The sequence below is a fragment of the Lycium barbarum genome, chromosome 3, assembly GCF_019175385.1.
Source record: "Lycium barbarum isolate Lr01 chromosome 3, ASM1917538v2, whole genome shotgun sequence".
Lineage (NCBI taxonomy): Eukaryota > Viridiplantae > Streptophyta > Magnoliopsida > Solanales > Solanaceae > Lycium > Lycium barbarum.
Window position 1 is genome coordinate 81,332,620 of NC_083339.1, and position 7,651 is coordinate 81,340,270.

A 7,651-nucleotide genomic window follows, 5' to 3' on the forward strand; every position below is an offset into this window, starting at 1 on the left:
CGTTTTCATGCCGCGCAGGTACAGACGACAGATTTACTGACCCGCCTGCCTAGGACATCTATTCTGCTATATTGGGAGTGCTCTTTTGTCCAGAGCCTATATGTTGGTACAGTCTTCTGCTATTGTATATATGTACGCTATTCAGGGGTACGATGGGTCCCTGTCCCGTCTTATGATTCTGTTATGTTCTGTAGAGGTCTGTAGACATACATGTGGGTTCTGTATATGTTTTGGGTTGCTATGATTTGTGATAGCCTTATCGGCTTCCATGTGCTATATATGTTCCTCTGTGACACTAGTAACGTCGACTGACTTTTATATTTATATAATCTGCTAGTCTGCTGGTTTGGGTTATTGGGTACGTTTGGGTGTCTAGCACGGACACTAGTCACGGCCTACGGGGTTGGGTCGTGACAAAAGTGGTATCAGAGCGGTTCTTCCTCGGAGTGTCTACAGACCGTGTCTAGTAGAGTCTTGTTTATCGGTGTGTTGTGCACCACATCTATAAACAGGAGGTTACAGGACATTTAGGGTGTTACCTTTCTTTGGATCTTAGATCGTGCGATAGAGCCAGCTGTAGGAAATGAACCTTTTTTTTTTTTACTAACCCTTGATTGCAGCTGGAGAACGGTATTGACGTAAGACAGCGACTGATGATATTGGAAGCTACACAGTACACAGGTAAGTAATGGTATGAAAGATGTATGCTGGGTAAGGTGTTTGAAATACGATTGAAACATAAAGTTGAAGATTGAAAAGAAAAATAAACAGGAAAGTGTAGCAGGTGCAGTTTGAGTTGGGCATGTGAGGTAAGCCTCGGTATCTTTATACTTTTATTTGAAATTGTTAGCCCCGTGTGGCTATGAGGCGATATGATATGATATGTATATACGTATATGTGTTGGCCCTGTGAGGCATGGTTGGTATTTCCTGTGTACAGGTTTTGGGATAGTAAGAAATACAGAGGAACCTCTGCCCAAATTTTTCTAGGAATATAAAGAGGAAAATGAGATATAAATTCTTAACATGTCTTGAGGGTCGATACCGATAGGTCAAACCCATTATGTTGGATTAAAGTTTAAGAGATACCCTTCATAGCATTCGTAAGAAGCATTATCTTTGTTTGGAAAATTTTATCTCGAGAAAGCATATACGAGTAGCAAATTCGCAATTTATTTAAATGGACCAGAAATATGTTCCAACCCCATTTTGCTTTAGCACAGCCCATGTGAAGGGCAAAAATATGTGGAGGGGCAAAAATGTCCAACGATTAAGTTTCCTCTAATTGGAAGGATACAAACTGTATGACAGGCAGTTGGGAATTGAGTGGTTCGCTCACGACTCAAATATATATATATATAGATATGGAGGTAATTATGTGAATTAAGTACTAAAAGATTCCGCGAAGTTCGTCGGACTCTAGTTTTCTTTTGCTGGTGGTCAGAAGATGCCTTACAGTAACATTCCATCAGTTTTCATCGACGGATTGAAGATGGAATTTGTGGAATAAAACTTAAACTCGTGGGCTGTTTAGAATTTTATATATATATACATGAAGGTAAATATTGAGGATTTACAGGGGGCGACATGGTAACTATATAGTCAGAAAAGTAAAAGAATCCCCTCTAAGTCGGGGTGGGACCCGCTACGAGGGTGTTTTGAAAGTTGTTAAGATCCCGATTTGCCTTAAATTACGTGACCAAGGTCGCGCGGGGCAGTTGACGTGATTATACCGGCCTTAACGCACCTAAATGCATTAAAGTTGTAAGGTTAAGCGTGCTAGGGCCAGAGCAATTCCGGGATGGGTGACCCCCTGGGAAGTAAACTAAAATTTTCACAAGTATAGGAATAAGGGACGAATGGGAAATTTGGGGTAACCTAAAGGAAATTAGAATATGTGGAATGATTATAGACCTTAAAGAAGTCGGGGAGACTAAGGCAAAATAAGCCTGAGAAGAAGAAGATAGCGCAATGCAGCCTGGGAATAAGAATAAGTTTGAATAAGCGTTTGAGAATTGTTTTGTAAGCAAAATGGTAGTAAATGTGTATGTGTGCATATGACACCCCATTCATGACTGTACCGACCGACAGGTGGACCTCAGCAGCCAGTGTCGCGAGGTATGAAAGATATTAACTGAACATAATTTGAGAAACAAAGCGAAGGACATGGTACAGATATTACAAGTAAACTAACACTAGTTCCGTCGCCAGCTAAGGCCGGGACGTTCCAGCACAACGATGTTCGGAAATAGAAAAAAGGGGCGAGTACGTAAAGGGGGACAGTAATAGTAACGTTTGGGAAATTTTGAAGGCAAGAAAGAGACCTCTCCGACGTATTATAATACCCCATAAGGCTAGTTGAACATTCGAGGACGAATGTTCTAAAGGGGGGGAGGATGTTACATCCCGTATTTTTGAACGTCGGATTAATTGTAAGTTGAGGTGGGGCCCACACGTCAAGATTTTTTTTTTTGGGACATGTGACAAATTATATGAATCACATATGTGAAGTTAAACACAACTCAAGAAGGACCCTTGGGCCAAATCAAAGTGGAAGTCCTCCAAACGAGTATTTTTAAGAAAACGTTTTCGGGTGACCTGACTGTGGAGGGCAAAAACGGTATTATAAGTTTGGAATTTGGAAAACTACCAAGAAATAGAAGTTGTAGATAATTGAATTAGCTTTCCATCCATAGGTCGTGGGTTCCAAGGTGACGTCGGTACAAGGAGATATGGACGTTTTAAGGTTGAAATGTCAGTGGGCTAGGCCCAACTCGGGACCAACCGAGTTGGCCCAAAAAAACGAAAAGAAAAATTTAGGCCCAAGGTGAGAGTGTGGCCGGCCATACCTGGTCCAAGCCCACCAAATTGATTAATTTCCATGTGCCAAATTAATATAAGGGGCCATATATGCATTATTTATTCATTAGAAACTTCAAGAACCAAGAACAAAACACAAAGAAGAGCAAAAATAAGGCCATTTCGGGTTTGGCCATAGGAAAATCACCCCTCAAAATCTTGCCTCTAAAATTATTTTCTTGTGGTATTCCTACTAATTTAATGGTCCTTTACAACTTGGTGTAATTGTTTTGGAAGAAGGAGCACTTATTTCTTCAAGTTGACAACTTGTTCAAGTGAAGGAGTTTGTAGAAAAAGGTAAGAATCAATTCTTTTTTCTTATGTTATGAAGGTTTGTTTATGTTGTGGTATGTGGAAATGAGTAGAAATTATGGAAATAAGGAAGTTTGCAAAGTGGGTATGTATATATATATGTAGCCATGGGTGTATATATGTTGTATACATATATGAGTTGAATTTTATGTTGTATTCTAGTTGTGGTTATGGTGAAAATTATATTGGGAATGAAAGTTGAATGAATTTTGGTTGAAGTTGGAATGTAGAAGATTATGTCACTTTAGAATGATTTTGTGATATTATGGAAATGAAGTTGTTAAGATGTGAATTATGATTATGGTTGATGAAATTGGAAGATGGAAATATGTTATGGATATGTAGGTTGAATATTAGAAGTTTTGGATGAATTATGACTTTGGTGGAAAGTTTGTATATTTTGTATATCTTGTGAATATTTTGAAGAAATGATATGAAATGCTTCCGAATTATATTGTAATGATCTTGATTAGTAATGAATGTAAAAACACTGAGATTGGTTTGGAAATGTGAAGTTGGAATGAAAGTTATTGCACTATGTTGGAAAGAGGACTAGTTATGCTATATTGTGTTGTGTAGTGATTGTTGTTGTTGTTGGGTTGTTGTTGAATTATTTTGGCCGAGTTAAATTCTAGGGATGCTATATGTATAGGGGAGATGCTGCCCAAATTTCCGTAGACAAGTATGAATTAAGATTGAATTCTTAAAGGCTTGAAGTTGATATTTGGTAATTGTGACCAATTGTAGATTTTGAAGGAAACGGGAATTGAATTTGGAAAGGCGTAAAGAGCATACAAGGTATGTAAAGCTATCCCGATTCTTCTTTTGGCATGTCCTAGAAGTACTAGGATCGGATTCACGCATCGGAGAATATTCTGCTCATCGGAATCCGCGTATGAAATTGTCACATTTTCGTTCAATAGAATTGAACCATTTTTGTATGCTTTCTTGAAAATTATGCAAACCTTCCCCAAACTATTTGAAAGGTTATAGAATGTCCGTAGAACCTTCGTAGGTGACCCCATAAGCTTAAAATGCATAATTTGAGCCCACCGCCTTGCTTGTCCCGAGGTGGGCCCACTATTCCCGGTTTTACCCTTATTGTACTTAAGGCTTGTTTTCGAGCAGTTTTTGAAAGAAATGTTCTGACTACTCTTTTAACTACTAAACAAAAACTGTTTTAAATATTTCATCAAGTCTTATAAATTTTTTTGGCACTCGGAACGATTTCAGAAATATTATGCTTCTGTAATTCATTATGACATCCGAAACTCACTTATTATGATCCCGTCTGACTTCATTGGATTGGTTTGTCATTGGTATGCCTCATCGAGTCTCTGAAAATACTTATGATAATTTAATTGCATTTAGTCTCTCACTACTCCACTCGTGGATGCCCCAATGTTTCGCACACTGAGCCCGGACCAGGATATGTTCTCAAGCGACTTCCACTGCATTGTTCGCCGTGCCTCGATGTGAGGGGGCAGGTATATATATACATGGGTTGTGGAGTATGCTGTGCCATGTACACACATTCTGATATGATATGATCTGATATGGCCATCTGATATGATATGTTATGTTACGGGGTTATCCCCTATTCTGCTCCTTATGTGTGGTGGCACCAGCGTCGGGGGGTGGCCACGTTCTGTTTGCCGAGTCCCTTGGCAGGGGTCGAATATGATATGGTATATGTTTCTGTACACACTCCTCATGTTTCGAAAATATGCATTTGATACTTCGGATGTTACACTCACTTCTCTGTAAGTTCTGTTTCGGTTATGATCTTGTTCCGTAATGGGACCAGGTACAACATATGTTTCCAGCGAATATTATTTATGCGATATGATCAGCATTTTGCTAATCTGGATATTCAGTTCATTTTCTGTATCTTCTGCTTCGATTATGACTTTGTTTACTACGTTCCGTGCTTTACATACTCAGTACATATTTCGTACTGACCCCCTTCCTTCGGGGGCTGCGTTTTCATGCCGCGCAGGTACAGACGACAGATTTGCTGACCCGCCTGCCTAGGACATCTATTCTGCTATATTGGGAGTGCTCTTTTGTCCAGAGCCTATATGTTGGTACAGTCTTCTGCTATTGTATATATGTACGCTATTCAGGGGTACGATGGGTCCCTGTCCCGTCTTATGATTCTGTTATGTTCTGTAGAGGTCTGTAGACATACATGTGGGTTCTGTATATGTTTTGGGTTGCTATGATTTGTGATAGCCTTATCGGCTTCCATGTGCTATATATGTTCCTCTGTGACACTAGTAACGTCGACTGACTTTTATATTTATATAATCTGCTAGTCTGCTGGTTTGGGTTATTGGGTACGTTTGGGTGTCCAGCACGGACACTAGTCACGGCCTACGGGGTTGGGTCGTGACAAAAGTGGTATCAGAGCGGTTCGTCCTCGGAGTGTCTACAGACCGTGTCTAGTAGAGTCTTGTTTATCGGTGTGTTGTGCACCACATCTATAAACAGGAGGCTACAGGACATTTAGGGTGTTACCTTTCTTTGGATCTTAGATCGTGCGATAGAGCCAGCTGTAGGAAATGAACCTTTTTTTTTTTTACTAACCCTTGATTGCAGCTGGAGAACGGTATTGACGTAAGACAGCGACTGATGATATTGGAAGCTACACAGTACACAGGTAAGTAATGGTATGAAAGATGTATGCTGGGTAAGGTGTTTGAAATACGATTGAAACATAAAGTTGAAGATTGAAAAGAAAAACAAACAGGAAAGTGTAGCAGGTGCAGTTTGAGTTGGGCATGTGAGGTAAGCCTCGGTATCTTTATACTTTTATTTGAAATTGTTAGCCCCGTGTGGCTATGAGGAGATATGATATGATATGTATATACGTATATGTGTTGGCCCTGTGAGGCATGGTTGGTATTTCCTGTGTACAGGTTTTGGGATAGTAAGAAATACAGAGGAACCTCAGCCTAAATTTTTCTAGGAATATAAAGAGGAAAATGAGATATAAATTCTTAACATGTCTTGAGGGTCGATACCGATAGGTCAAACCCATTATGTTGGATTAAAGTTTAAGAGATACCCTTCATAGCATTCGTAAGAAGCATTATCTTTGTTTGGAAAATTTTATCTCGAGAAAGCATATACGAGTAGCAAATTCGCAATTTATTTAAATGGACCAGAAATATGTTCCAACCCCATTTTGCTTTAGCACAGCCCATGTGAAGGGCAAAAATATGTGGAGGGGCAAAAATGTCCAACGATTAAGTTTCCTCTAATTGGAAGGATACAAAGTGTATGACAGGCAGTTGGGAATTGAGTGGTTCGCTCACGACTCAAAAAAATATATATATAGATATGGAGGTAATTATGTGAATTAAGTACTAAAAGATTCCGCGAAGTTCGTCGGACTCTAGTTTTCTTTTGCTGGTGGTCGGAAGATGCCTTACAGTAACATTCCATCAGTTTTCATCGACGGATTGAAGATGGAATTTGTGGAATAAAAACTTAAACTCGTGGGCTGTTTAGAATTTTATATATATATACATGAAGGTAAATATTGAGGATTTACAGGGGGCGACATGGTAACTATATAGTCAGAAAAGTAAAAGAATCCCCTCTAAGTCGGGGTGGGACCCGCTACGAGGGTGTTTTGAAAGTTGTTAAGATCCCGATTTGCCTTAAATTACGTGACCAAGGTCGCGCGGGGCAGTTGACGTGATTATACCGGCCTTAACGCACCTAAATGCATTAAAGTTGTAAGGTTAAGCGTGCTAGGGCCAGAGCAATTCCGGGATGGGTGACCCCCTGGGAAGTAAACTAAAATTTTCACAAGTATAGGAATAAGGGACGAATGGGAAATTTGGGGTAACCTAAAGGAAATTAGAATATGTGGAATGATTATAGACCTTAAAGAAGTCGGGGAGACTAAGGCAAAATAAGCCGGAGAAGAAGAAGATAGCGCAATGCAGCCTGGGAATAAGAATAAGTTTGAATAAGCGTTTGAGAATTGTTTTGTAAGCAAAATGGTAGTAAATGTGTATGTGTGCATATGACACCCCATTCATGACTGTACCGACCGACAGGTGGACCTCAGCAGCCAGTGTCGCGAGGTATGAAAGATATTAACTGAACATAATTTGAGAAACAAAGCGAAGGACATGGTACAGATATTACAAGTAAACTAACACTAGTTCCGTCGCCAGCTAAGGCCGGGACGTTCCAGCACAACGATGTTCAGAAATAGAAAAAAGGGGCGAGTACGTAAAGGGGGACAGTAATAGTAACGTTTGGGAAATTTTGAAGGCAAGAAAGAGACCTCTCCGACGTATTATAATACCCCATAAGGCTAGTTGAACATTCGAGGACGAATGTTCTAAAGGGGGGGAGGATGTTACATCCCGTATTTTTGAACGTCGGATTAATTGTAAGTTGAGGTGGGGCCCACACGTCAAGATTTTTTTTTGGGACATGTGACAAATTATATGAATCA

The 7,651-nt window shown here is 39.8% G+C and overlaps 1 long non-coding RNA gene across 1 annotated transcript; it reads left to right on the plus strand.

The window, feature by feature from the left end:
• Positions 1 to 2,859: 2,859 nt before the first annotated feature.
• LOC132633935 (uncharacterized) lies at positions 2,860 to 5,258 on the plus strand. Its single transcript, XR_009579947.1, has 3 exons — positions 2,860 to 3,156; positions 3,919 to 3,969; positions 5,171 to 5,258. It is a non-coding gene; the product is annotated as an uncharacterized LOC132633935 (long non-coding RNA).
• The last annotated feature ends 2,393 nt before the right edge of the window (positions 5,259 to 7,651 follow it).